This window comes from Mesoplodon densirostris, chromosome 9 (genome assembly GCF_025265405.1).
Source record: "Mesoplodon densirostris isolate mMesDen1 chromosome 9, mMesDen1 primary haplotype, whole genome shotgun sequence".
NCBI lineage: Eukaryota > Metazoa > Chordata > Mammalia > Artiodactyla > Ziphiidae > Mesoplodon > Mesoplodon densirostris.
In genome coordinates, this window is record NC_082669.1 from 57,127,854 (window position 1) to 57,154,806 (window position 26,953).

Sequence of the window (26,953 nt, forward strand, 5' to 3'; positions counted from 1 at the left end):
TTCTGAAATGTAAAAACAGTAAACTGAGATGGAAAGGGAGATACATAAGATGTGAAATTAAAAGGAAATCAAGTACAGTGGCACAATTGAAATCTGAGAGGAGGGAGTAAAAAGTAGAATCAATACTATAGGAAATGGAATCCTTGATGTAAAGACAGTATTGAGAAGTTCTCACAAAATGCTGACGAAAAGAACAAAAGGTTTTAAATGGTGAGAAAAGGACAAATATGAAGAATAGAGAATGGAATCTGGCATAAGAAATCAACGGTCTTAATCTATGTTTTTGATTACTGCATTTCGTGAAATGCAGTAATCAAAACATTGACTAAGACATGACTTGAGTATGTGGATTAAAAGGTCTCACAATATTTGGGAGAAAAGCATTGCAGAAGAGATACCAGGAGTTTGGGATGCTCAGGGCTATGGGTACAGAGAACTCAATTTAGATAAGCTAAAGAGTAAGAAATTTGTTAGCTTACATAAACGGTGATTCCAGAGGTAGGTGAGCTTCAGGGTTGGCTTAATCTAGAAGCTGCAGCTCCATTTCTTTGAGACTCTTTTCTGTGTGGTGGCGTCTTTGAAGACTGTCTTCTCTCATGGCAAAGTGGTTATGGTAGTTCCAGGTTTTGCACCAGGACACTTGGACAGTGAACACATTCTTTTGTACCAGGGTTCCAAACAGGTGTGCTGAAATTCATCCTCAGGACTGTTTATAACATATGCCTGCACTTAAGCCAGGGACTGACACCAGAGAAGTGGAATTTGCTGATCAGATAGATGGTGGTCTGAAGAACATCAGGTTCTGTTACAAGGAGAAAGGGGAAGGTGGATACTGGGGAGGCGACCCATGGAATCCACTTGAGACCGACATAAAGCACATCCTGGGAAATGTTAGAATTGCATGGAGAAAGAAAAAAGCCTATGAAGACCAAATAAATTTATTTGAAAGCTATACAAAAAAGAGGGAAAATCAGGCTGGCCTCAGACTTCTCTTTTATTTAACTAAAAGCCAGAGGAGAACAGAGAAATATCTAGATTTGTGGGGGAAAGTCTATGACCCAAGAACTTTCTTCTCAAGTGACTTGTCCTAAATGTGTGAAGGCAACACAAGGGTTCCAATATGTAAGGATTCAGTTACTGTTTGTTTATTAAATACCACTTGAGCATACTTGAGTTGACTGAGAGGGATATCAGAATTAGCACATCAAGAATGCGTGACCACATAGCACAGGGAGATCGGCTCGGTGCTTTGTGTCCACCTAGAGGGGTGGGATGGGGAGGGTGGGAGAGAGAAGCAAGAGGGAGGAGATACGAGGATGTATGTATATGTATAGCTGATTCACTTTGTTATACAGCAGAAACTAACACACCATTGTAAAGTAATTATACTCCAATAAAGATGTTAAAAAAAAAAAAGAATGGGTGACCACAGAATGTAAATTGGTATAGCCACTATGGAAAACAGTATGGTGGTTCCTCAGAAAACTAAAAATAGAGTTGCCATATGATCTAGCAATCCCTCTCCTGAGCATATACCCAAAGAAAACCATGATTTGAAAAGATACATGCACCCCTATGTTCACAGCAGCACTATTCACAATAGCCAAGACATGGAAACAACCTAAATGTCCATCGACAGATGAATGGATAAAGAAGATGTGGTGTATATATATACATTGGAGTGTTACTCAGCCATTGAAAAGAATGAAATAATGCCATTTGCAGCAACATGGATGGACCCAGAGATTATTATACTAATAAGCAAAGTAAGTCAGAAAGAGAAAGACAAATACCATATGATATCACTTATGTATGGAATCTAAACTATGACACAAATGAACAAATCTACAAAACAGAAACAGACTCACAGACATAGAGGATAGACTTGTGGTTACCCAGGGGAGATGGGGGAGGGAAAGATTGGGAGTTTGGAAGTAGTAGGTGCAAACTATTATATATAGGATGGGTAAACAACAAGGTCCTACTGTATAATATAGCACAGGGAACTGTATTCAATATCCTGTGATAAACCATAATGGAAAAGAATATGAAAAAGAATATGTACGTATAACTGAGTCACTTTGCTCTACAGCAGAAATTAACACAGCATTGTAAATCAACTATATTTCAGTAAAATTAAAAAAAAAAAATAGAATGGGTGACCACAGTATGAATGGACTGGTGAGATTCCCTGAGGGACTGCCTATAGTCACCCAGCTCTTCACAGAAGTTCTGAGAACCGTGGCTTCAGCAGCCTTCACCTGTTTGTACTGGCCATACTAATGACCCCATAGGAATGTGGTCGGGCTAGTATAGTTTTAACAATAGCATCTGAATGAAGCTTAAAAGCAGACAATTTCATTATAAATTAATAGTCCTTATTATGAGAATAGCCCCGTAATTGGACTTCAGAAATTCCCCTGAAAAAGCTTCAGGCAGAGTGTACCATCAGATTTAAAAGTCTAATTAAATGGGACTAAAATTATGTTTCATTTTAGCCCACCTATGACTACAAAGAAACGGTTTCTAAAGGCCTTTAAAAAATAGAGAGGAGTAGGTCAAAGGAAAAGACTAAAGATGAAAATAGAAAGGGAGATGAATGGGATAAGAAACAATTACAAAGACGGAAAATGGAGTAGCCAGATTACAGTCCCCTTAGGAGGCACAAAGTGCAGAATTGACAGGAGAATTGAGGAAATGATGCAAAAGGCAAATTTGGTTAAACTTTCAAATGAGCGATATGTTTCTTTTAATGTAATTTCTTACATTTTCCCATAACACTGAATTTTTCTATTTAAAGATGATATCTATATTAATACCAAAAAAATGGAATTGATCAAAATGTTCAACATCAGTGGAATTGCTTAGTAAATAACCATGTATCTATACAATTTATGAAGATGGTTGAAATATGAAAGTGTGTGCTGTTGTTTTCCTAGAAGTAAGAGTGTTAGCGTGCATGTTATTCATGTCACTTGATGTCACTGTGTTGTTAATATTACAGTATCCATTACTCGTTGTTAAAATATTGACATACTTCCAGTTTTACCATTGGTAAAAGATCCACAGCCCAGAGTACCCCCAGTTCCCTACACGCCCCTGCCTCTCTCCCCAGATCCCCAGGGCTTCACTAGGATCCAACTGAAGGGTTACTGGCTGACATACCAGGTATCCAGAATCCTGCTCCAGCCCTTTCATATTTAAAAAAAAATTTTTTAATATTACCTCAGGCTGTGGAGATGCTTTCCTAGGAATATCCATTTGCAGTAACGCCTATATTCTCTTAAATCCCCGGAAGTCATCCTCTGTTCTGTCAATCATTTCCTCCAGCTACCATTTGCTGATATATGGGAGATCATTTTTCTCTTTATATCAAAGACCTTCCACCAGTTCCCAACCGGCTGCTGATTTTTATCCTGTTTCCTGGGCCTTAAATGCTTCTGGAAATGGGTTAAAACTAGGAACTTAACATCTCACTGTGAAATTCTTCCTTTGCTTTGTTTGGTTTAGTTTTTTTGTTTTTTTGAGGCAGGTGTTTAGCATTATCATTCACTCGTTGGCCATCTTGGCACAGAAATGTTCACCAAAAGTGGTGCCCAGAATGGCTCCTAAATGTGTCTAAACATGCCCCTAATTTGTTTTGTTACGATGGCAAAAGGGATTTTGCAGCTATAATTAAGGTCATGAACCTTAAAATAGATTATTCTGGGTTACCTGGGTGGGCCCAGTCTAATCACATGAGGTCTTTTTAAATTTTTATTGTATATTGGAGTATCGTTGATTTACAATCTTGTGTTAGTTTCAGGTGTACAGTGAAGTGATTTAGTTATACATATATCTATTCTTTTCCGTATTCTTTTCCTATATAGGTTATAACAGAGTATTGAGTAGAGTTCCCTGTGCCAAACAGTAGGTCCTTGTTGATTATCTATTTTATATATAGTAGTGTATAAATGTTAAACCCAACCTCCTAATTTATCCCTCCCCCCACCTTTCCCTTTTGGTAACCCTTAAGTTTGTTTTCTAAGTCTGTGAGTCTGTTTCTGTTCATGAGCTCTTTAAAAGAGAGAACTTTCTCAGGCTGGAGGCAAAAGAGATGGGACAGAAGGGGAAGTCACAGCGATTCCAAGTGTGAGAAGGATTTGACCCACTGTTGCAGCCTCTGAAATATAGGGGCCCGTTAGAACCGGAGAGAGACCTCTGGGAGCTAAGCGTGGCCCCACTGACAGCCAGTGAGAAAATGGGAACTTCTGTAAAACAACCACATGGAACTGGACTCAGCCAACAACCCACATGAGATGAGAAGCAGATCTGAATCTCCAGAATGGAACGCAGGCCTGCCAACACCTTGACTTCAGCTTTGTAAGGCTAAACAGAGAACCAGTGAGCCAAGCCATACCTGGATGTTTGATCTACAGAACTGTGAGATGAATCATGGGTGTTGTTTTTTGTTTTTCCTTTTTGCGTTATGTGGGCCTCTCACTGTTGTGGCCTCTCCCGTTGCGGAGCACAGGCTCCGGATGCGCAGGCCCAGCGGCCATGGCTCACGGGCCCAGCCGCTCCGCGGCATATGGGATCCTCCCAGACCGGGGCACGAACCCGTATCCCCTGCATCGGCAGGCGGACTCTCAACCACTGCGCCACCAGGGAGGCCCTATGGGTGTTGTTTTAAGCCACTAAATTTGTGGTAATTTGTTAGAGCAGCAGTAGAAGACTAACACACCAACATATAAAATAATAGCAACACAACAGAAACAAAAACCCGACAGGATGTGATGGAAGAAACAGTAAACACTGCAGAGCACACGATTCAGAATGGCTGGGGAAGTGCTTTCTGGCTGGGAATGTCTACACAGTGAGCAGCACCAGTTCTGAAGGCCAAGAGGGCCCAGAGGGATTCTGTGCTCAGCACTCAACTAAAAGTATACAAAGGATTGGGTGTTTGGGGGGAAACACATATATCATTTTTTGTAAGAAAAGTGTTTTAGAGACTAACTATTTTAACAAAGTGGCCTTGCACAGTGCTGTGATTCAAAGAGGGTGAGTATATTTGTAGGTTTTTGTTTGTTTTCATGAGGTTACTATTGTGTATAGTAAGAAATTGCTGAGAAGAAGAAATTAGGCAAAGGGGAGATTGTTTTGACAATAGGTCCATGCTGTCCCATTTGTATTTTATTTCTTCTGGTACAACTGTAAAACTTTGACAAGCTTTTCAAGATGTGTTAGCACAGTTCTGGGTGTTATTTTATGAAGGCTATTTACATAAGGCTTCAACTTGACTTGAAGGTCCAGTGAGTTGCTTTGTGATATGGATTACACTGGTCATATGGAAGTTTGCTAATATATGCTGTAATTCCAAAGGTAGCAGAGCGTAAGTATTGACACTCTGGAGCCAGACTGCCTGGGCTTAAATCCCAGCTCTTTCACTGACTAGCTGTGTACTCTTGGGCCAGTTACTTAACTTCCCTGTGCCTCAGTTTCCTCTTCTGTGAAAATGAATAGTAAGTATAATAATAGTATATTGTGAGAATTTAATATAAAGTGCTCAAAATAGCACCTAGCACATTGATTGTCAGTAACAAATGTTAGCTATAATTATGATTGTTATGCTTGCCATATTCCTGAAACATGGAAACATTCCTGAAATTGGGTCTTTCTGACTCCTTGGATCCAAGAAACAACTGAGCCCAAGGATCCCCAAACTGAAGATGACCTACCCATCCTGTATCAGCTGGCCAAACCAGGAAATCCAGTTAGTTACCTGGCATCCCTTTTTGTCTCTGCTTACTGTCATTTTCCACTTCAGATTACTGGGGCTTTATAGATAATGTGGCATTATAGCTGTATATTCCTTACCAGATAAATCTTCATTTGTTAACACCTTAAAAGAACATTCTGTATCTGCCATTTTATGGAATGATGTTCCATAAGATGAGATAATAGGCATGCTGTGGTCTGGTAGAATAATACTAAAATAACTTTGGAAATGCTAGGTTTAGTTTCCTTACTCAGGACTTATCAGAGCCCTTGTTATTAATGTGAATTTTGAATGCCCAAGGATGTATAGTGCATTGCTCCCCAAACATATTTGACCATGGGACATATTTTTCAAGATATGCCTCTTAGAATTTTCTAGAAGTGTTCTGCACATCCAGTTTGGGAAACAGCTGCCCTAAAATATAAGCATATTTTACCAAGATTATTTAATATTTAAAAATTAAGATTTTTATGAATTGTAGCTTGTTCTAAGGGAGATTTTATTGTCCCAGATCCCAAATACATATGTATCTATGTATGTATATCCAAATTAGACTAAAGCAAGGGAAAGTCTAATTCTTAGTTTGTAGATTAAAAACGGCCCTTACTAGGTCAGATTAATGACCTTTCCCAATAGTCCTTCTTTGAGACAGAATAATGAAGATCTCATTGTAGGACACGATCCTCCACTTGGCAAAGATGGAGTCATCAAATATGTATTGAATTGGGCAATCCAGGTCTGTCATCCATAAATTTAGTGAGGCCCTTTTTAAAAAACAGTTTGTATTTTCAGCCAGCACTGCTTATTGAGACGGTAACTTCTATAAAGTTAGTACCCTCTCTGTGAAGAAATTCCTTTCTTTTGTTCTAAATTTACCTCTCCCAAATGTTAAGGATTGCTTCCTTGGTCTGATATTCAAGATAAGTGGACACAACCAAGTTTCCTCTTACTGATTTTGTAGACTTCAACCTTATCCCCTTCTTGGTGTTTTCCTTTCTAAACTAAAAAGTCCTCATTCTTCACTCTGTCAGTTGACTGACACCAAGAACTGTGAAGGATCTGAGATTTTACACTATTGCAAGTTAACAAATTAGCCTGCCACAGTTTCATGGATGCTAGCAGAAAGCACAAGACTCTTGGGTTAGAGACACAGGGTACTTTATTACTCACTGCAATAGCAGTAGCTAATTACATATTTATTATAGTCCCTGGTTTAAAACCTATTTGTCCCATCACTCATGAAACTCTGGACCATCTCTATTTTGCTCACCACCGTATACCTAATATCTAACAGAGCATGGCATAAAGTGGGCACCGAGTAGATAAATAATGAATGAATGAACACGTTACAGCCTATCTAGCTCAGAGCCTATCATTCTGAGTAGCTTGGCATAAAATGGGCCAAAAGCATTATTTGGTCCATGCCTTCCTCAAAACAGTTTTGCCATATTTCTTCCTAGTCACACAGTCTCAAATTTTTTCTTCAGCGAAGTTTGGTTTTTTTATATTCCCAGAAAACACTTAAATTTTAATTTAGAGATGTTACATCATTTTGCTAATTGGAATGATATAAACATATTAAATAGATACTAGTCCTAGCATTGTTTCTTTGGGTAATTCTAATGTTTCCACTTAACCCACTTGCATCACAAGGAAATGAAACTTACTGAAACCAGGGACTCGGATGGTTTTTCAAATATCCTTTGAAAAGCTAGGTGGTTAAGATTATTCTGGGCACTGTGGGAGACAGCAAAGAAGTGAAAGATCGTGTCTCACTTATACATGCCAAGGTCTGTGGCCAGGACCTCAAAGAGGTTAGAGTCTATGTGAGCAAATAAGAAGAATGGACTTGATGTGTTAGCACGTAATAATTGATAATAATAAGCAAGCAGCGTTAGAATTTTGGCATATGTGAGTGCTGAGCTACGTGGTACAGATTTAAATACCCGCAAGAGCTTGGAAGAGTTCGATATTACTCTGAACTGGACTAGAATACTAGAGACTTCATGAAGTTAGCTCTGAGCTGGATTTTGGAGCTCTTAGATTGGATCTTTAACAAGAAATTCATTAGGCAAGCCACAGAAATAGCAGCGTATTCTTGGAAAAGTGAGCCCTGGCTGGAGTGGTAGGTGTCCAATGGGAAATAGTGTCTTTTGTGCACAGTCACCATTGAGCTATAAGAACTGCACACAGCCTTTATGTCTCCTTTTCCATTCAGTTTAACAGTGCGTAACGAGGAAGCCACACCTTTGGGCAAATACAGCCGGGATGAGGGGGGCCAAAAGACAGAGCCCTTCTAAGGAGGATCCATGAAGTAAATAAACTGAAGGAAAACCTTGGAAGGTCATCCAGTATACTCATAAATTCCAGCCATTACCAGAGATGAAAGGGAAGTGAGAAGAGCAAGGAACAATAGGCAGGGGTGTTCCCTGGTCCCTTCTAACTGCCTGTTTACAGTAGGGGAGGAGCGGCAGGGCTGCCCAGATGGCAGAGCCAAAGTGAGAATGAAGCTTCCTTGCCCTAAGACCTCTTTAGGAAATCCTGTTTGTGCCGGTGGCTTCACTGCAAAGTAATCAGGAGCTCTCCCTGTGTTATACAAGCTCACTTCTAAAACCATGAGCAACCACGGTTTCTAAAGAGTTTGAAATCTTATTATCGTTTGCATTCAGCAAGATAGAAACTGTGTATCAGATGAGGCTTGGATGAGACCTTATTTTGCAAGCCTTTAACTTATCTTTCTTGTGCCACTGAAATGCTGGTAACACAATAGCTTAACAAGAAGATAAGCCTCATCTTTTTTCCTGCGTGGGTAAGTTAGGGAATGATGGTTTTGATGGCCTTTAAAAAGCAGGAAAAGGCAAAGCCCCATGATACCATTTCTTTGGCATGGCATTACTTCGGTAAGAGAGTTATCTTAAAAGCCTGGGAAACACAGCTTAAGATTGTTGAGAGCTGGGTAAAAACAACCTCGAATCAAACCAGATTAACCCAAAGGTCCACCCCCGAAAAGATCCATGTTTACATCCACACTTGGGGTCTGCCCTGTTCTCCTCTTTTCCTTCCACCACTCAAGTGCTTTTGGACATAGGGATGGACAACCTACTTTCCATGCCAAGCCTCATGAAATGGGATTTGTCTTCCCTCACAGACAGGTGGCCAAGCTGTTACAGAGAGGGCTCTGCCCGGCTGCTGTCCTCTCTGGATATGCAGCACTGTGACTGCTCAGCGCCAGGCCACGTATCTATCTGACCCTGTGGCCTCACAATCTGGAGGCCCACGTTGGCAGCCTTGGGTGGTAACAGCTTCGGTCAGTTGGTGTGGAGTTCCCCTGGCAGACAAAGGAGATCAGGAGAGCAGCTGCCCCGCGTCACTTCTGTGCGATAGAAGAAACCTCTGAGGTCCTGGGTGTTTGAGAAATCGAAAATGGCTGCCCCAATAATGAGAGTACGGGCCTTCCAACCTCTGGGTGCATCAGGCCTTGGGAAAGGAATCCGGGCCTTCTCAGCCCGTACACATTACTTAATACGGTCTTGTATACTTACTATATGCATCAGGAGCAGATTTCACAAGCCTTTTTCCTGTGAGACTAGATGAGGCATTAGGGTTAATTATTCAGTAGTTAGAGGAAATATTATGATGGAGAAAAAAATAGACTTCTGGAAGCCAGGAAGCAGAGGGTGTCAGAACTTCAAATTGCCCCATGAAGAGAGTAGGCAATCATTTTACTACAGTCTTTGTGCACAGAAAAATAATCATGATTTGAATTCTCTAAACATCAAAAATATTCCCTTCTTAGCTATAAATGGCCTCTGGTTCCAACCCCGTAATATATCATTAAGGGAGTATCTCTTCTCCCAGAGAAAATACAATTGGATTCTGGTAGAAAAGGACCCTGGGTCTTCTGTGCTATTGCCTTCAGCAGACTCTACCGAATCTCTACTTGTGAGATGATAAAATTACCATTTCCAGAAATATGAAAGAGGTGGCTCAGAACTCCCCAGTGCTGGTCCAAAGAGCCTTTTGGTTTTGAGTGCCTCATCTGACCACTACACAGCATTGATAGAAAAAAGTCTGGACTCAATTCACTGCTCGCTCTTGCCTTCCACTCTCCCCCAAGGGCCCACGTGAAAACCAAGTTTGGCCTCATTTCCTTAGGATCCCCTGGGCCCAATTCTTTTCTTTCATCATCTTTCCTGAAGTTGGTATGACAGTTCCACAGGGAAGAAACAAATAGTACACTTGGATGAACTCTGCAAAATGCAAAGAGGTTTTCTCTTGTCCCTGATTCTGAAGTATTTCTGTATTTAAGGAAAAAAAATGAGGATAGCTCTAGACTGAATAGTAAAATAGTGTTTATATCATATTTGTGATTTTTGAACTGGGTGGAGAAAGTATTAGTGATAAAGCATATGGATTGTAAGATAGTGGTTGATCTGCTTAAAGGAACCCAAGTTGTAAACACCCTTGAAAAGTACTCCAAAATTCCAGTTACTACCAAAGATGAAAGGGAAGTGAATAGACGTCATCAGCTCTGCTTCTTCGGTGTCATCCTCTAGGTTAAATGTCACCGCCTTAGAGAGGCCTTTGCTGACCCCTTTATTCTTCTTCACCAGAGCATCTTATTTTCTTCATAGCACTCACCACTTATTTAATGGTTGTTTCTCTTTCTTCCTACCTGAACTGTAAGCCCTACAAGGTCAGGGACCACATCATTCCTGCATTCCTGCATTCCCTGCACTTGACACAGTGAAGAGCGTCCCAAACCCCCAAAAGTGCTGACAGAATGAATGAGCTATTGAAGTCCTGTGTGGCAAGCTTGTTCCATGTTCTTAGTGGACTCACAGTTCCTTGGGATCACCTCCTTCTTTTCTCAGATTCAACTAAAGAATGCTACTTGGTCTTAACGTTCAGCTTACCAGGGTGGTTTCCATTCATTCATTTTTCTTTAAAAAAAAACTGGAATTTTTGTTCAATCAGAGTCTCAGGTCCACTACTAGTTCCATATCTGAAGGATGCAGTGTAGTGAAGGAGTTGCAGGAACCAGCTTTGGAGCATCTAGTATTGTCTCGGTCACTTCTTAGCTGGGTAATGGTGACTCATTATTAATCATCTCTCCACCTCCGTTTCCTCAACTGTAAAATGAGGATATTGCTATAGACCCCTCACCTAGTGTTGACCTGAGGTTAAGTAAAACAGCACATGTAAAGCAGTGAGCTTTGTGTTTCACATTGCATATGCTTAGTAAAACTTAGCCCCTATTATTTTGTTCATACTGTTAAATTACCTTGGTGTATCATTTTTCTAGAACAGGATAAGGAGTGGCTCCTTGTCAGAGGTAACATTGGACATTAGAAGAATTCAGAGCCACAAAGCCTAGGACCTGGAGTACTGGGATCCAGGCAGAGCCTCATGCCTAAAGGCACAAAGCCTGAACTTAGGTCACAGCTGCCTGGGCGGTATGGCCAAATGACTCAATATTGACGTAATGACTAATCGTCGCAGGGCTTCTTGTGTCTCTTCCCCTCCACCCCACCACAGTCACCACAAGGCTAGAAGTGATCCCGGGGTCTGGCAAGAGGCTGAGCATACAGTGAGTTTCAGCAAACCCTTCCAATAAGATTGGAGAAACCAGGCAGGGCACTCTGGGCTGAGGGGTTTGCTAACTCCTTGACAGGGAGGAATTGGGGGCTCCTCTTTTGCTTTCCTTTGTGCCTCACAGAATCCAGAGTGCAGTCCCCAATGGCTGTCAGAGAGTCTTGTTCTGAGCCACAGGAGGAAGTGCCTCACACCAGCTCATAGGGAAACTCCAAACAGTCAACAGGAAGAAACTCAATCACAGATGAAAATGTTTTTTGTCTCACCATTTTTCTATGCAGTCATCTGAGGGGGGAAACAGGGAGACATTTGGCTATGAGACATTAATTGAACAGAATGTACTTTAACTGTTCCCTTTCACATCTGGGGTTGTGTGGCTGGCTCACTGATCTCAATCAAGAAAAGAGCGATGACTTATGCATTTAATGATCTTACTGGACATAATTGCCTTTCATACTGATTTGTAAGGCAGGTGCTCCCCTCTCCCATTTCAGTTGGAACTCAAAGAGGAGCCCCACTGGTTTTAATATTTCTGAACCATGTAGGGTCAGCAATCTGGACTTTTAAAATAAATCTTACATTATGTATTGTGTTCTTTCATTTAATAAGAGTAATACATGGTTATTGTAAAACATATCTTTAAATATGAGTAAAGAGTAAAAGATAAGCCTAGAGCACCTTATTGTATCAGAAAGTAAGAAAATGCTAAAAAAAAATAATAATGGTAACATGTTAAAAGGGCACAGAATCTAGCTTAAAGCGACCACTAGACAATTCTGAAACAATTTGAACATTAAAATATATAATTATAGTAATGGATTAAACCCATTGAATAAAACAAAAATCCATGAGTCCATACTTAAAAATTGATAAATAAATAGAAGAGAAAGCTCTTTCTTACAACAAATGCCAACTAATAAATATAGACAGAATGGTAGAGTTAGAAAAGCATCAATGGATGCTAAAACTCTGAGTGAACATATTTGATACAGATCAAGACATTTATCTGATCCCAAAATAGCTCTCTATAAGATACTTATTTTCTTAAGGTGTGGAGAAAAGAAGAAGAAAGAAAAATAAACCATAAACCAGTGACCAAGAGATGACCATTATTAATGACTTAAGTGTCTTTCAGTTTTTTTCTATATGCTGCAATGTTTTGATTTTCTTATAAAAATGAGCTCATGCTTTTTTGTAACCTGTTTTTCTCATATAAAATATATCATGATCTTATTTATTTGTATTTAAATATTAGTAGGCAAGTAGTGAATATTCATTGAGTGAACTAGCTAGTGGGAAGCAGCTGCATAGCACAGGGAGATCAGCTCGGTGCTTTGCGACCACCTAGAGGAATGGGATAAGGAGGGTGGGAGGGAGACGCAAGAGGGAAGAGATATGGGGATATATGTATATGTATAGCTGATTCACTTTGTTATACAGCAGAAACTAACACAACATTGTAAAGCAATTATACTCCAATAAAGATATTTAAAAAAAATTCACAAGCCTTTTTAAAGCAGGGTTGTGATGTACGTTCTTTAGTACTAATTCCTGGAAGTGGAATAGTGAGGTAAAGAAGATTCAGAACCCTAAGGCCTTTGATGCATGGAGCCAAAGTGCCCTCCAGAAAGATTTTTCTACTTTATTTTCCCAACAGTGGTATATTAAACACATGCCTTTCAATACATTTTAAGGAGGAAGACTGAGATTAATGTGTATGAAACACCCAGAGTAGGACCCAACAGTCATTAAATCAGAAAATAATAGTCATTCAAATCCTCTTCTCTCCATGTGTAGGTTAGATTCTGTCAGGACCAAAAGATGGGGATCACTGAACAGTTTTCCAAAACCTTCACTCTTACAGCATGGAGTTTTTGTTAATGTGGAAAGCTCCAGGTTGGGGTAAACCTAATTTTAGTTGAGCCACTAAGAGACCATATCATACACCAGACCATCCTCTTCTAGTCTTTTTTTTTTTTTTAATATTTATTTATTTATTTGGCTGCGCCGGGTCTTTGTTGCAGTGCGCGGGATCTTTTAGTTGTGGCATGCGGACTCTTAGATGTGGCATGCGGGATATAGTTCCCTGACCAGGGATCAAACCCGGGCCCCCTGCATCGGGAGTCTTAACTGCTGGACCACCAGGGGAGTCCCCTTAGCCTCTTCTAGTCTTTATCAGAAAACCCTACCACCTGCGCTAGACCTGGAGTCTGCTATGTCAAGGTAAAGGATGAAGAGAAAAACCTGGTTCCTGAGTGTGATAGGCCAGCATTGGGCACCACTGTTATCAACACAGAACCTCCAAAAGGCCCTCTTCATTTGGACTTTGATGCTGGGTCCTTAACACACTTGAACACCAGCATCCAGTGCAGTTTCCAGAGATGACAGGGCAAGGTGCGGATGCACACGCACTCCACGGCAACTGAGCAGGTTGCCCTCTTATGCTCGTTGGTACCCATGGCAACCCTCACCAGCTGACGTAAGCCTCCAGCTATCTGGAGCAGAGATTTGCATTTCCTCCTGATCCATACCTGATACTGATTATTAAGGAGAACCAAGAAGAGGTTATTCAGAGAAGGACCTTTGGATTCAAAAGATGAGAAATCAGTAAAGCTATAACCGTGATATGGATTTGCTTATATTTTCCTTTTTGGCTTCCACTGGCTCACATGTTCTCAAGTGATGACAGTTGGGCTGATTGAGAGCCGTTAGTCAAATCCAGTAATAGTATTAATCTGTGGTTGGAAATGACTGTTAAAGTAAGTGCCAGGCTATTCAGTTGTGGTTTCTCTTCCAGCTTCCAGTCGTGCCAGGCTTCCAGCGGGAGGAATAGAGGCTGTGGTAAAGGAAACCGTTGATAAACGAAAGAAACCAGAAACTGTCACTACCCATAACAACGAAACAACAAAAAAAAATTACAGAAAAGAGGGGGAGACAAAGGAAATTGTACAAAGCGGTTTAAGCCTGCAATCTGATGTGATCATTAGGCATGAGGCTAGCGTGGTGGTGCCTCAGGCACTGACTCCAATTTTCCAGGGAGAACAGGAAGGCTATAAGTACCAAGGAACACTGCTGAGCAAGAAAGCTTTTCGTAAGGGAAGAGAAAGACTGGAGTTTAAGTGAAGCTATTTTTATCAGCTTCCTAATGTGCTCCTCAGACCACTGATACACAAAAGGAAGCTAGGGGTCTGGTCACCAACTTATGTCAAAAGAGCTTACCCCATAATCCTCTTGACTGAATTTTCCAGAACAAATGTTTAATAATGTTGCACCATTCTTTAGTTTTCAAGAAATGCATGTTGTAACTGAGAAGTGCTTAGCAGTCAATGTCTTCTATTTGCTGTTTTTATTTCGAGAACTTTAGACTGGCAGCTCGCCATGTGTGTTCACCAAAGCTCCAAGATGAGTTTTTTTTATACTTTATTTATTTTTTTTTCAAGCTGACACAGGGAATTTATTTTGTAGGAAAGCAACATCTAGAGAATGCCATACAACCCTAGTACGTCTAAAGTACTATATATAAAAATGACAATTGCTCATAACAACATTGAAGCATTGAAAGATACCAAAGTACTTTCTGAATCCAAGAAGTCAAATTATAACCAGTATGGTTTTAATGTCCTAATATATATCGAAATTCTAATACTCTGACATGTGGTAAACCAGATAACCAGAACATCCAGTAATGTGACTTGGGTGACACGTAAGTTAACCTGGTGACATCCAAGTCTTTGGACAATACATAAACTTGCTCTTACTCATCTAGTAGATCTCCACACAAATATTTTAAAATTCCAATTTCTTGGTCAAGTGATATATTTTGCTTGAGTTTGCTAAATACATTTAGATGTCTCGATTATACAAAGTTAAATGTACAACTAAATTAGTAAAAAGTGCTGAGATTTTTATGGCAGCATTAAAACTCTGACAAAAATGTTTATCAATGTACCCTATACTCAATATTGCCTTTTTTCATTTAAATCTAAATTTTTCCCTTCTATTTTTAAAACAGTTTTGTGATTTTTTTAATACGAAACCTATGCCTTCTCAATTTATACAGTTTCTTCTCTTTTTTTCCCTTATTTCTTAGCTTAAATCCAGTTTAAGCTTTGTTGGTATCTTAGGCTTCATGTGTACTGTTACTCCTAAGCACCAGCAGTTCTTCAGAGGCCTAAAATCCAGCATGGGAATTACTATATTAAATTAGTTTTAGGAAAAACATTAAAGACATTTTTTTCTGAAATATACAGAACATGTCATGCCAAATCTTGTTTATACAATGAACCAGTAATATTGGTAAATTGCATATACAGCTTATATTCCCAAAATAAAATAACTTAAATACTAAAATGTACCTTTATGTTACCACCATAACTGACCTTATAAGCATAACAAATGGCAATATCAATATAAAAATCACAAAATCCACTAACCTTAAATGCCACTACGTATCACAGCATACACACTCATCTCCCTATGACCTATTCAAACTATAGACAGCAAACTATAGCTTTAAGCTACTCTAGCATTTACGCCCTAATTAGAAATTTATACGAAACAATTTTATGTTCAAATATGGAAATAGCAACATAATTCCAAAACCCAAAAGTATCCCAGTGTTCTGTAAAAAGAAATATCCCCAGCGGCTACATCCATGGTCACTAGCATCACTGTGCAGCACCTCAGGTACCATGTCAACCAGAGCCACATATGTGAATAAGCCCGCAGTAACTGCAGATATACACATAGAAACATTTTCAGCATAATGACCAATGAAAATTTCCTGTTGCCATTCCAAGATACGCCAGCATGGCTGACAGAGCATTATAAAGAACAGCCTGCTTAAAAGTCATGCCAACCTTTAGTAAAACGGCAAAGTCACAACCATCCTGTTTACAAATCCACTGTATACAGTTGAGTCGAGCAGTGTGACCATTCAGGTTGGTAATAACAACACTTTTCTGAGGGTCATAGAGCACCACAGAACAGGACATGCCGAAGGCCAGAAGTCCTCCGGGCCCAGAGCTCCAGCTTAAGGCTCCCCGCACCCGGTTCGGGCAGCAAAACACGTGAGAGGTCTCCAGTACAGGTGCCACCATGTTGCTGGCTGGTCAGCAGCCCTTTTTACACTTTAAAAAGGAAAAAACTGTCAGTAAATATGTATTCAGTGAACTGAAAAGTTAAATGGTTCTATAAAGGAACAGCAGGTATAAGCTCCAGAGTAACATCAAAGAGCATCTGAACATAATACACCTGAAGCATTTCACTGTCTCCCAACAAGAAAACAGCAATTTTCATTGCTACCATGTTTCACATATTGCACTTTTTTTTTTTTTTAAAGACAGACTTGCTCTATCTTTATTAAAGATACAGTAAGACACAGTTGAACAACATATAGCCCTACATCTTAGCTTTGGGATATGCCAGTGGTTCCCAAACTTTGTTGCACGTTGGAAACACTTCACGATATATTTTTTTTAAGTACTAATGCTTGGCTCCTACCCCCATACATGTTAATAAGGGGTACAAATTGGGCATCAGGGTTTTTTGGGTTTTGGTTTTTGGTTTTATTGCGGTACGCGGGCCTCTCACTGTTTTGGCCTCTCCCGTTGCGGAGCACAGGCTCCGGACGCGCAGGCTCAGCGGCCATGGCTCACGGGCCTAGCCGCTCCGCGGCATGTGGGATTTTCCCGGACCAGGGCACGAACCCGTGTCCCCTGCATTGGCAGGCAGGCTCTCAACCACTGCGCCACCAGGGAAGCCCAGACATAGCTTTTTGAAGCAGTTGAACCATTATGGGATAAACTGGTGCAAACTCTTTGCCTTCTCTGCTTTTTACTGATTGAACATAAGCTTCCAGGGCACCCCCGATGAGAAGGAGCCTGTCCTTTTCAGAGGGATGATCATCCAGCCCCTGGGAGAAGCGTGCATGGAACCACTTGGCCCTCTGGAAGGGGGATCTCAGCTCAGGGGGTGCTCTTGTGAACAAAAACTGAATAATGATGCTGAATGGAATAATGTCCCCCAGTGCAGAGCTGCTGGCCACGTGTTCACTTGTCTGGAAGAGCAGTGGTCTGAATGACCTCAGCCTTCAATAGGACTTTCCTGAATCAGATACTCTTCTGCAGCGGTCTGGTCCAAAGTGGCTAAGTTGCACCGGGATCCAAAGGTCCCTCAGCAGCTAACTCCGCGGAGCCAACGGCCCCACCCATTTTTTCCATTTTTGATTATTTCTAGAATCAGGATGTAAATTGGAATCAGTTGGTAGCATCTTAGGTTCAATGAAAGATGGTGGTTCTGCTTAAAAAGCAAAAGTTCGTAATTTTCTGCATATCATTGGTGTCCAATGGCTGGTTAACTCTGGGAGTCAAAAGACAATTTTAAGCACTGGTAGGGAAAATGCATTTAATTTATGGACTTTTTTTTCTTCCGGTTTTATTGAGATATAATTGACATACAGCACTGTGTAAGTTTAAGGTGTACAGCATAATGATTTGACTTACATGCATCGTGAAATGATGAGCACAGTTGGTTTAGTGAACATCCATCATCTCATGTAGATACAACATTAAAAAGTAGAAAAAAATATATTTTTTCCTCGTGATGAGAACTCTTAGCATTTACTCTCTTAACAGCTTTCATACATAACTAATTATATTAGTTACGTGCTAATTATATTCATTATGTTGATGAATAATTATATTCATAATAATTGAATTATTATTCAATTCAATAATTATATTCATCAATTATATTCTTCATGTTGTACATTACATCCCTGGTACTTATATGTCTTATAACTGGAAGTTTGCACCTTTTGATCACTTTCCTCCAGTTCCCCCTCCCCCACCACCTTATCCCCACTCCTGCCTCTGGTAACCACAAATCTGATCTCTTTTTCTGAGTTTGTTTGTTTGTTTTTGAATAAAATTGACCTACAATACTATGTTAGCTCCTGGTACACAACATAGTGATTTGTATTTCTCTGCATTTCAAAATGATCACCATGATAGGTCGAGTTACCGTTTGTCACCATACAAAGATATTATGTAATTATTGACTGACTATATTCCCCACACTCTACATTTCATACCCATGACTCATTGATTTTGGAACCAAAAGTTTGTACCTTTTAATTTCCTTCACCTATTTTTCTGCTCCCCCCAACCCCCTCTCCTCTGGCAACCACCTGTTTGTTCTCTGTATCTGTGACTCTGTTTCATTTGTTCTGTTTTTTAGATTCCACATATAAGTAAAATCATGCAGTATTTGTCTTTCTCTGTCTGACTTATTTCACTTGACATAATACCCTCTAGGTCCATCTATGTTGTCGCAAATGGCAAGATTTCATTCTTTTTATGGCTGAGTAATATTCCACTGTGTGTGTGTGTGTGTGTGTGTGTGTGTGTGTGTGTGTATACTGTGTGTGTGTGGACAACTTCATTATCCATTTTTCTATCAGTGGTTACTTACACTGCTTCCATATCTTGACTATAAATAATACTACAGTGAACATAAGGGTACATATATTTTTTCGAATTAGCATTTTCATTTTCTTCAGATGAATACCGAGGAGTGGGATTGCTGGATGATACGGACTTTTTAAATTATAATTTAGTATGTAAGTGATGGTCCTTGGGGCATTCAAGGAATAACCCAAAGAACCTAAGGCTGAGAGTTAGTGTTGCCCTCGTTGGTCACTACCCGCCAATGGCAATGGCAGAGCGGGACAGAGGTCTGCCCAGCCTGGATGGTCCACACAGGCTGTGTTGTCCTGCCGCCTGTCAGAGTCCACGCCTTACCAAGCAGGACTCTGAGGCAAACCCCACATTTGCTCTGAAGTGTCCTTCTATCTGGGCACTGGCAGAACTCCCAAGCAAGTGGGGAAAGGTACCAAGTTCATCCTCAGATGAGTGGATCAGTTCAACATAAGACAGTAGAACGTTGTTCCATGAGGGGCCGTGGCATTGGTGTGGCTGCGTTCCCCAGCTGCTCCATGCTCAGCCTGCAGACTTCTCCCTGGTATCGAGGTCTTCCTGCTTTCAGGTGCCAGGATTATCTTTTAAAATAATAAACCATTTATTTTTAAAATAGTACTGATGCTAATAAAATAATAAAATAAAAATGCCAAAGATATGCTAAATATATAGTATATTTTGGTAAATTAATAAAGAGGAGCAGTTCAGTGACCATATAAAATTTAAATTTAAATGTCTTTAGACTTTTTAACATGCAAAACCAGAGTAATCTAAAGTGTATATTAGTTTTGTGCTAAAGCTGCACAATTTGAAAGTGCGTTTTATGAGCAAGGCATACAATATGCATTATCAGACTATACCAATATTTTATTTTAAATATATTAGATACTCTCACCTATAATGCTTTGTAAGCTTTAAAGGGCTGTACTTAATTAGCTGAGATGAACACAGTACAAACTTTCAAGTTTTTAAATTTATTTTGGGCCTCACTTTTTTGTGTACTTTCCCAAAATACGGTAATCACCTTGTATGTGTACCATTGGGTTTGCTGTATGCTGTTTATTACCTAGTAGATGTTAGAGTTTTACAATTTGATGTTTGATCTTAACCTCTCTAAGCCTCAGTTCCTCCTTTTAAAATGAGGATAATGATATGTACTTAGCAGAGTGTTTTTACAATTAAATGAGATAATACATGTAGGATAGAGTAAAGCAGCTCCTGTTCTATTAGATGTGCTTGGTAAGTTGCATCTGTTATTAATAGCCATCAGTGTTGAAGAAAAGTTACCTACTTAACATTTTTTAGGTTGCACTGGTTTTATCTACATAATTTCTTTAAGATAATGGTTTTAAAGGCTAAGGTTTCTTATATACTTCCTTAAAGTTCCTTTCAGTTTTAATCTAGCCAAATGTGGTCAGAAGTTTGTTTATAGGTTGAAAGAATCTAAATTCCACTTTCAAGGAAAATTTGTACCTCAGGTACAGTGCTAGGCCTACCAGTGATGATCAAGAAGTCCAGCTGGTCAATAAGTAATTATACTTTATAATTAGAAAGTAGACATTTATTTGCTTAATATCTAAAATCTGACCAGAGTATTTTCTGAACTCAGAACCCATTTTTGAGTAAATGTTCATCTGCAATTTAAATCTTCAATTTAGTTAAGAAGTGTGTGAAACCTGATGTAACCTGACAGCCCCTTGTGGACACATAGTCTTAAATATATAAAAAAATACCTCTCAAAGCTTTTTTTTTTTAATGTCTATATATTCATCTTTTTCTAAGACCATAAATTTAGAGATGGCAGAACATGACTGGATTTTTACTTCTCATTTTTAATAACCTTTATTGCATTGTTCCTCTTAAAAAGTAATGCATTAGCAAAATTTTAGAAAGTTAGATTTAGGAAAATGCAGAGAAGCAAAAAAGACAGGGTGAAAATTACCTGTAACCCATAGATAGGTAGCATATATCATAACATTTTCATTGTATCCTTCTTTCTAGTCTTTTTGATATATATTTTTATACAATATCAATATGTTTTATATTACATAAACATTTAATATGTATTTCCAGTTTTTAAATATATAAATTTATAGTAATTATTACTGTACATATTTTTTACTAGATATTTCCTTTGTATGACTGACAAAACTTTATGCCCATGATGTCCTTCTCTTGTAGTTGTAAAGTCAAATGCATGGTGGATAGAGTCATACCTCTCTAGAGAATGTGTACTGCAAACAGATCATAACTAGAATATGCCTTTAACCTCCTCGTTCTTATAAGTTCATTTGTTTCATAAATAAATTAAGGCCAAAGATTGACCTTAATATCTCTTTTGTAACATATTTTTAAATGTGCTATGGTAGATTGCATTTAAATATATGATATAATAATATCAATAAGAAATCATTAAGAATATTGATTCCAGCTCTTGTACTTACCACATGTATGACTGTGTCTGTTAAAGTTACAAAACCCTCCTGAGCCCCAGCTTCCTCATCTGTAAATTGAGGAGAGTATTGCCTGTGCTTCAGGATTGTTTGTAAGGATTAGAAAAATATGTCTTACCTATCGTTCCTATCCCATTTCATTAGGCAAAATTATCTGGCTTTGTTTGGCAATTGAGAAGTAGAAATTCATAGAAGTATTACCAATGGTGAATAAGCATAAAAAGTGTTCAAACTTACCACTAATCAGGGAAATAAACATTCTAACAACAGTTTATTAATGCATTCAGAGAGAGAGGGTATTTCATTTACTACCATATTCCTAGCATCCAGAACAGCATCTGACACTCAGTGAATGTTCTCTGAAGGAATGAATAAATGAACAGATGAATGAACAAAATATAAAACCTTGAGCAAGTCATTTAATCTTGCAGGACCTCAGTTTCTTCATTAATATAAGGAAAAGACCATATTCAAGCTCAACTGGTGGGGGTAGAGAGGAATGCTCTAACTAATTAGCCTTACTGCCATGGGTACTGAATAAGGAAACACATTTTCCCTCATATTTGTCATTGTCCTGACTACATCATCTTTAAAGTTTTCTGAGCCAGTGATCTTGGTAGCACAGCAGAATATCATGGGTAAATTAAATTCAGAGATTTGGTCCAGATGTAGGGCCAAAATAATAGCACTGAATTTTTCTTTGCATATTTAACCATAATGAAACAAGGAAAAGAAACTGCCAGTAGGGAAAGGGGTGGCGGGGGGGAGAGGGTGGGTTGGAAGATAATACAATATGAAGCAAAAAGGAATAACTTGGAATGAGTTAGAGTTCATCATATTTGCTACTTTTTCTTTTTGGAGTATAGTTGATTTACAATGTTGTGTTAGTTTCTGGCGTACAGCAAAGTAATTCTGTTATACATATATGTTCTTTCTCATATTCTTTTCCAGTATGGTTTATTACAAGATATTGACTATAGTTCCCTGTGCTATACAGTAGGACCTTGTTGTTTATCCATTCTATATATAATAGTTTGCATCTGCCAGTCCCAAACTCCCAATATATTTGCTACTTGATTGGCATTACTTTTACCGAAGAGCTAATTTTACTTCCCGGCAGTTCTGATTTGTCCACCTAGTTTATTATTTTTGCAGCACATCTGTGGTATACAGTGGGACAGAAGCTGTGATATCGGTTCTTTAGCAGATGAGCAGAGGTTAAGTGGCTGGCCTGTCTGCACTCAGTGATTGGTTAATCAGTTACAGAGCCAGCATTAAGAGCTGGGTCTTCTGTCTCCTGGGTTATATACTCCTTTCCATTGCACATGGCTCAGTGCTTCTGTCTTGTTCTGAAGAAGGCTCTACAGGGGTCACAGCCTTGCCCGGTTCTAGAAGTAGCATCATTACCTGACAGGTTGGTCTGCCAGGATGACCATTTTCATGTATTTAGGAGGCTAGGGTTTAACCATTTTTTTCCCAAGAGGAAGTAGCCATAACCATGCACCAAAAATAACGCCTTAACTGCTAAATTCTGCTTAGTAGGTGGTTTCCCAGAGATGATCCAATGCAATGAGTCATCACTCTGAGCTCTTATTAGCACACTATTTCTCTTTTTCACTAACCTCTGGTGCTTTTGGTTACATGTTTTTTAACCTTTAGAGCCTTTCTGAGAGGTTCACAGTCTTCATGCTATGCATATAAACCATCCCCCACATGTCCCTCTTTTCCTTCTGCTTCCACTTTTCAAATCTAAGGTAACCCCTGATTCAAGAGAACAGTCAGGATCATGACCTCAGACAAAAGAGCAAGTTTCTCCAGTTGGAAGCAGCTCCATCTCACTCCCAGTAATAATAAAAAAAATGTAAATTAATGTAAGCAAATGTGAGGGACCCATATCAAGAAAACTATAAAACTTGATTGAGAGATACAAAAGACCTACATAGATGTAGAGAATATTTGAATATTGGAAAGATACTACATTTTCCTGAAAAGATTGAATATTCAAAGGATACAAGATCTTTCCAAATTAATTTATAGGTTTATGCAACTTCAATCAGAATCCCAGTAGGATTTTCTAAAATGCATTTGGAAGAGCTAAATTGGTGAAAATAGCCAAGAATTGTTTGAAAAAAGTTATAAAGGGAACCTCCTACCACCAAACACTAAAATGCATTATGCAGCTACAATAATAAAAAAATTTGGTTCCAGCAGAAGAAATGACAGACACTAATGGAACAGAATAGAGAGCCCAAGAAAAAACTCTAATTTAGGAAGTGATATAATTTATCATAAATCACAAATCCTGGAGGACAGAATAGCTTGTTCAACAAATAAGATAAGGTAACTGGTTGACTCGGGGGGAAAAAATGGTAATCTGATTAGATTCTCTCTATTCTTTACCACAGAGCAAGTAACAAGATGGCTTAAAGACTTAAATATTAGTAATGAAACAAAAATGGGTAAAGAAACTATAGAAAATATTGATGACCCTAAAATGGAGATAAACTTTCAAGGCATTAAAAAGTCACAAAGAAAATATTATTATATTTGTGTAATATAAAAATATTATATTGACTATATAAAAATTGAAAACTTCTGTTCATCAAAAAATAAAAATACTGCAGACAAAGTTAAAAAGCATATGGCAATCTTGGGGAAATTGTTTGCAATGAATATGACAAAGGCATAACATCCTTAATGAATAAAGAGCTCTTAAAATTAATTGGGAAACCACTAGCACATCCCAGTGTAGCTGTACCACTTTCCTATCACATTATGTACATGACAGTGCTACATGGTTTGTTGTTGTTGTTGTTTTTAATTTTTATTTATTTATTTATTTTTGGCTGTGTTGGGTCTTCATTGCTGCATGCAGGCTTTCTCTAGTTGTGGCTTGCGGGCTCTAGGCAGGCAGGCTTCAGTAGTTGTGGCTCGCGGGCTTAGTTGCTCTGCAGCATGTGGGATCTTCCCAGACCAGGGATCGAAACCATGTCCCCTGCATTGGCAGGCGGATTCTTATACGCTGTGCCACTAGGGAAGCCCACTACATGGGTTTTATAAACAGAATACAGTTCAGATGACACAAGTGAAAGAAATTGAGATCTTATTTTCCTTTCACATACTCTTTGTTCAAAGGCAGTTTAAAGAAACTACACATTATGCTATAAATACTTCAGGACAGTTTGTCCACATTGACACTTCCATTTCCTAAAATGAAACCCTCACTGGCCCACAGGGAGAAAAAAAGGCTGGCTTTGTTAACCAGCTTTATTTCAACAAGCACATCCATATGGCAAGAACTTCCTCTGATGAGTCATCCACAGTTGTCAAACACCAACTTTCCTTTGTTTGACCCATGTAGAAATAAGATCTGTGGAAGCATAATGCGAGAGTATGAATCATTTAATTGTGTTTTATTCCTATCTGAATTTGCAACTGTCACAAACCCACTATGTCCACCATGAAAAATTGCATTCTTCAAATATCACCGAAAAAAAATCCTATTCAAGTGGGTCTGTTCTGTCTAGATAGTCTGTGAAATTTCTAAGGAATGTTGTGGGCTTTGCTTCCTGTGCTGAATTGTTGAGTTATCACACATTACTGGATTCTACCCAAAATGTTCTGGATAGGAATATTATATTCATACAGGATACCAGTTGTCTTTACCATTTAGAAAGGAATAAAGGGAAAGGTTTTCCTGCTCCTTGTTGTAAGATATAAACTCTAAAAGGGTAGGTAGAAATGTGTGTACAAATAACATTTTTTTAATATGTCCTTGATTTTTTTCTTCATAGAGGCTTGAGTCATATTCAGTCCCAGCTTTGTTATGACTGCTAACCACTGTCTTGTCTTTTTGTTCTTATTCAAACCAAGGACTATACAGCCAGGATTCCGATCCTGGTCTGGAGTATGGTGCCATCTTTGTTTGAAAGAGAAGAGACCTTTAGAGATCCCATGTAATCCATTTGCATCTAAAAAGAGAAAAGAAATGATGCTGTTATTTCTTCTTTTTACTTTTCTCTATTTTCCAGACTTTCTACAATGCATATATATTTCATAATCAGAAAAATTATTTTTTTAAAGTAGCAACCCATCATTAAAAATATAAATGCAATAAGTGAGCCTTTTAAAAAATTAAGCTGGCTCTTAGGTCAGTAAAAATTTATCCTGAGAAAAGAAATGCTAACTTTTGTTGACTGATCCCATTAATCTCTCAGTACTAGAGACATGTAGACAACCTCACTGACATTCAACGACCAGTGCCCATGTTTGTACGCTAACCAGATTTTTTTTTTTTTTTAAGGAAAAAATGAGAAAATCAGTTTTCCACTGTTTGGAGTATTTTTAACCGATGATTGAATCCAATTTGAGGATATTTTTGGGTCATTTGTAATACTGTATGAGTGATACTTTTGGTTCGCTCTTGAGCAAAGCTGCTTTTTTTTTTTTAAATAAGCCACTTCAACCAACAGACATGTCTGTTGCAGAAAATTCCTAGTGATTATGTTCCCCCAAAATCAACATTAAAACTTTTAGCCTTGGATTATGCATCATTTTGCTGACAGCTGGCTGATGTCAATATTAGTGTTTGCAAGAGAGAGCATATGCATATGAACATAGAGGTGATCATAATTACCTACTCAGAGACGCACCCACATTAGAGCCCATAAAGCTCTCTTTGGCAAAATTGCTGTGTCAAAGACAAGACCAGTGGATTCAAAGATTAAGAGTGTTTGTTTGGGGCTTCCCTGGTGGCGCAGTGGTTGAGAGTCTGCCTGCCGATGCAGGGGACGTGGGTTCGTGCCCCGGTCCAGGAGGATCCCACATGCCGCAGAGCGGCTGGGCCCGTGAGCCATGGCCGCTGAGCCTGCACGTCCGGAGCCTGTGCTCTGCAGCGGGAGAGGCCACAGCAGTGAGAGGCCCGCGTACCGCAAAAAAAAAAAAAAAAAAAAAAGAGTGTTTGTTTAGTTTATTTATTTATTCATGGCTGAGTTGGGTCTTCGTTGCTGCGTGCGGGTTTTCTCTAGTTGCGGTGTGCGGGCTTCTCATTGTGGTGGCTTCTTTTGTTGCAGAGCATGGCTCTAGGCCTGCGGGCTCAGTAGTTGTGGCTTGCAGGCTCTAGAGCGCAGGCTCAGTAGTTGTGGCGCACAGGCTTAGTTGCTCCACAGCACGTGGGATCTTTCCGGACCAGGGATCGAACCCGTGTCCCCTGCATTGACAGGCGGCTTCTTAACCACTGTGCCACCAGGGAAGTCCCAGTAAGAGTGATTTTGAAAGGCACATATTTGTTACCATAGTTTAAGTAATATTTGTTATTGGAGTATGTCACTATTAGACGAGCTTACTCTAACGTTTTCTGACTTTTACTCCTTGTGTATTGCTTTGATGTCAGCCTATCAGAAAGAGAAAACTTGGCTCACCTGTGTCACCTTGGTTCACGTGGCTAGTCTCTTTTACATGCTATGTGTTGCTGATTAATCACAGTACACTCTTCTACTGCACCTATATAGCACTTCAGAATCATTCTCAACCTAGCTCACAGCCTGTTACTACCAGTCAGACTGGACAAGATGAATTCTCTTTGTCATCCTAGTTGTGTAGTAGCTCCACCACAGTCTCTATTGGTGGTCTCCTCTTTAGACCACGTACTTCCCTCAGACTATTACATT

The 26,953-nt window shown here is 39.2% G+C and overlaps 1 protein-coding gene across 4 annotated transcripts in view; it reads left to right on the forward strand.

Annotated features, from left to right (window-relative positions):
- The window catches only part of CDK6 (cyclin dependent kinase 6), a 233,494-nt gene that overhangs the window by 176,831 nt on the left and 29,710 nt on the right, over positions 1–26,953 (forward strand). The gene's annotated exons all lie outside the window — the stretch shown is intronic.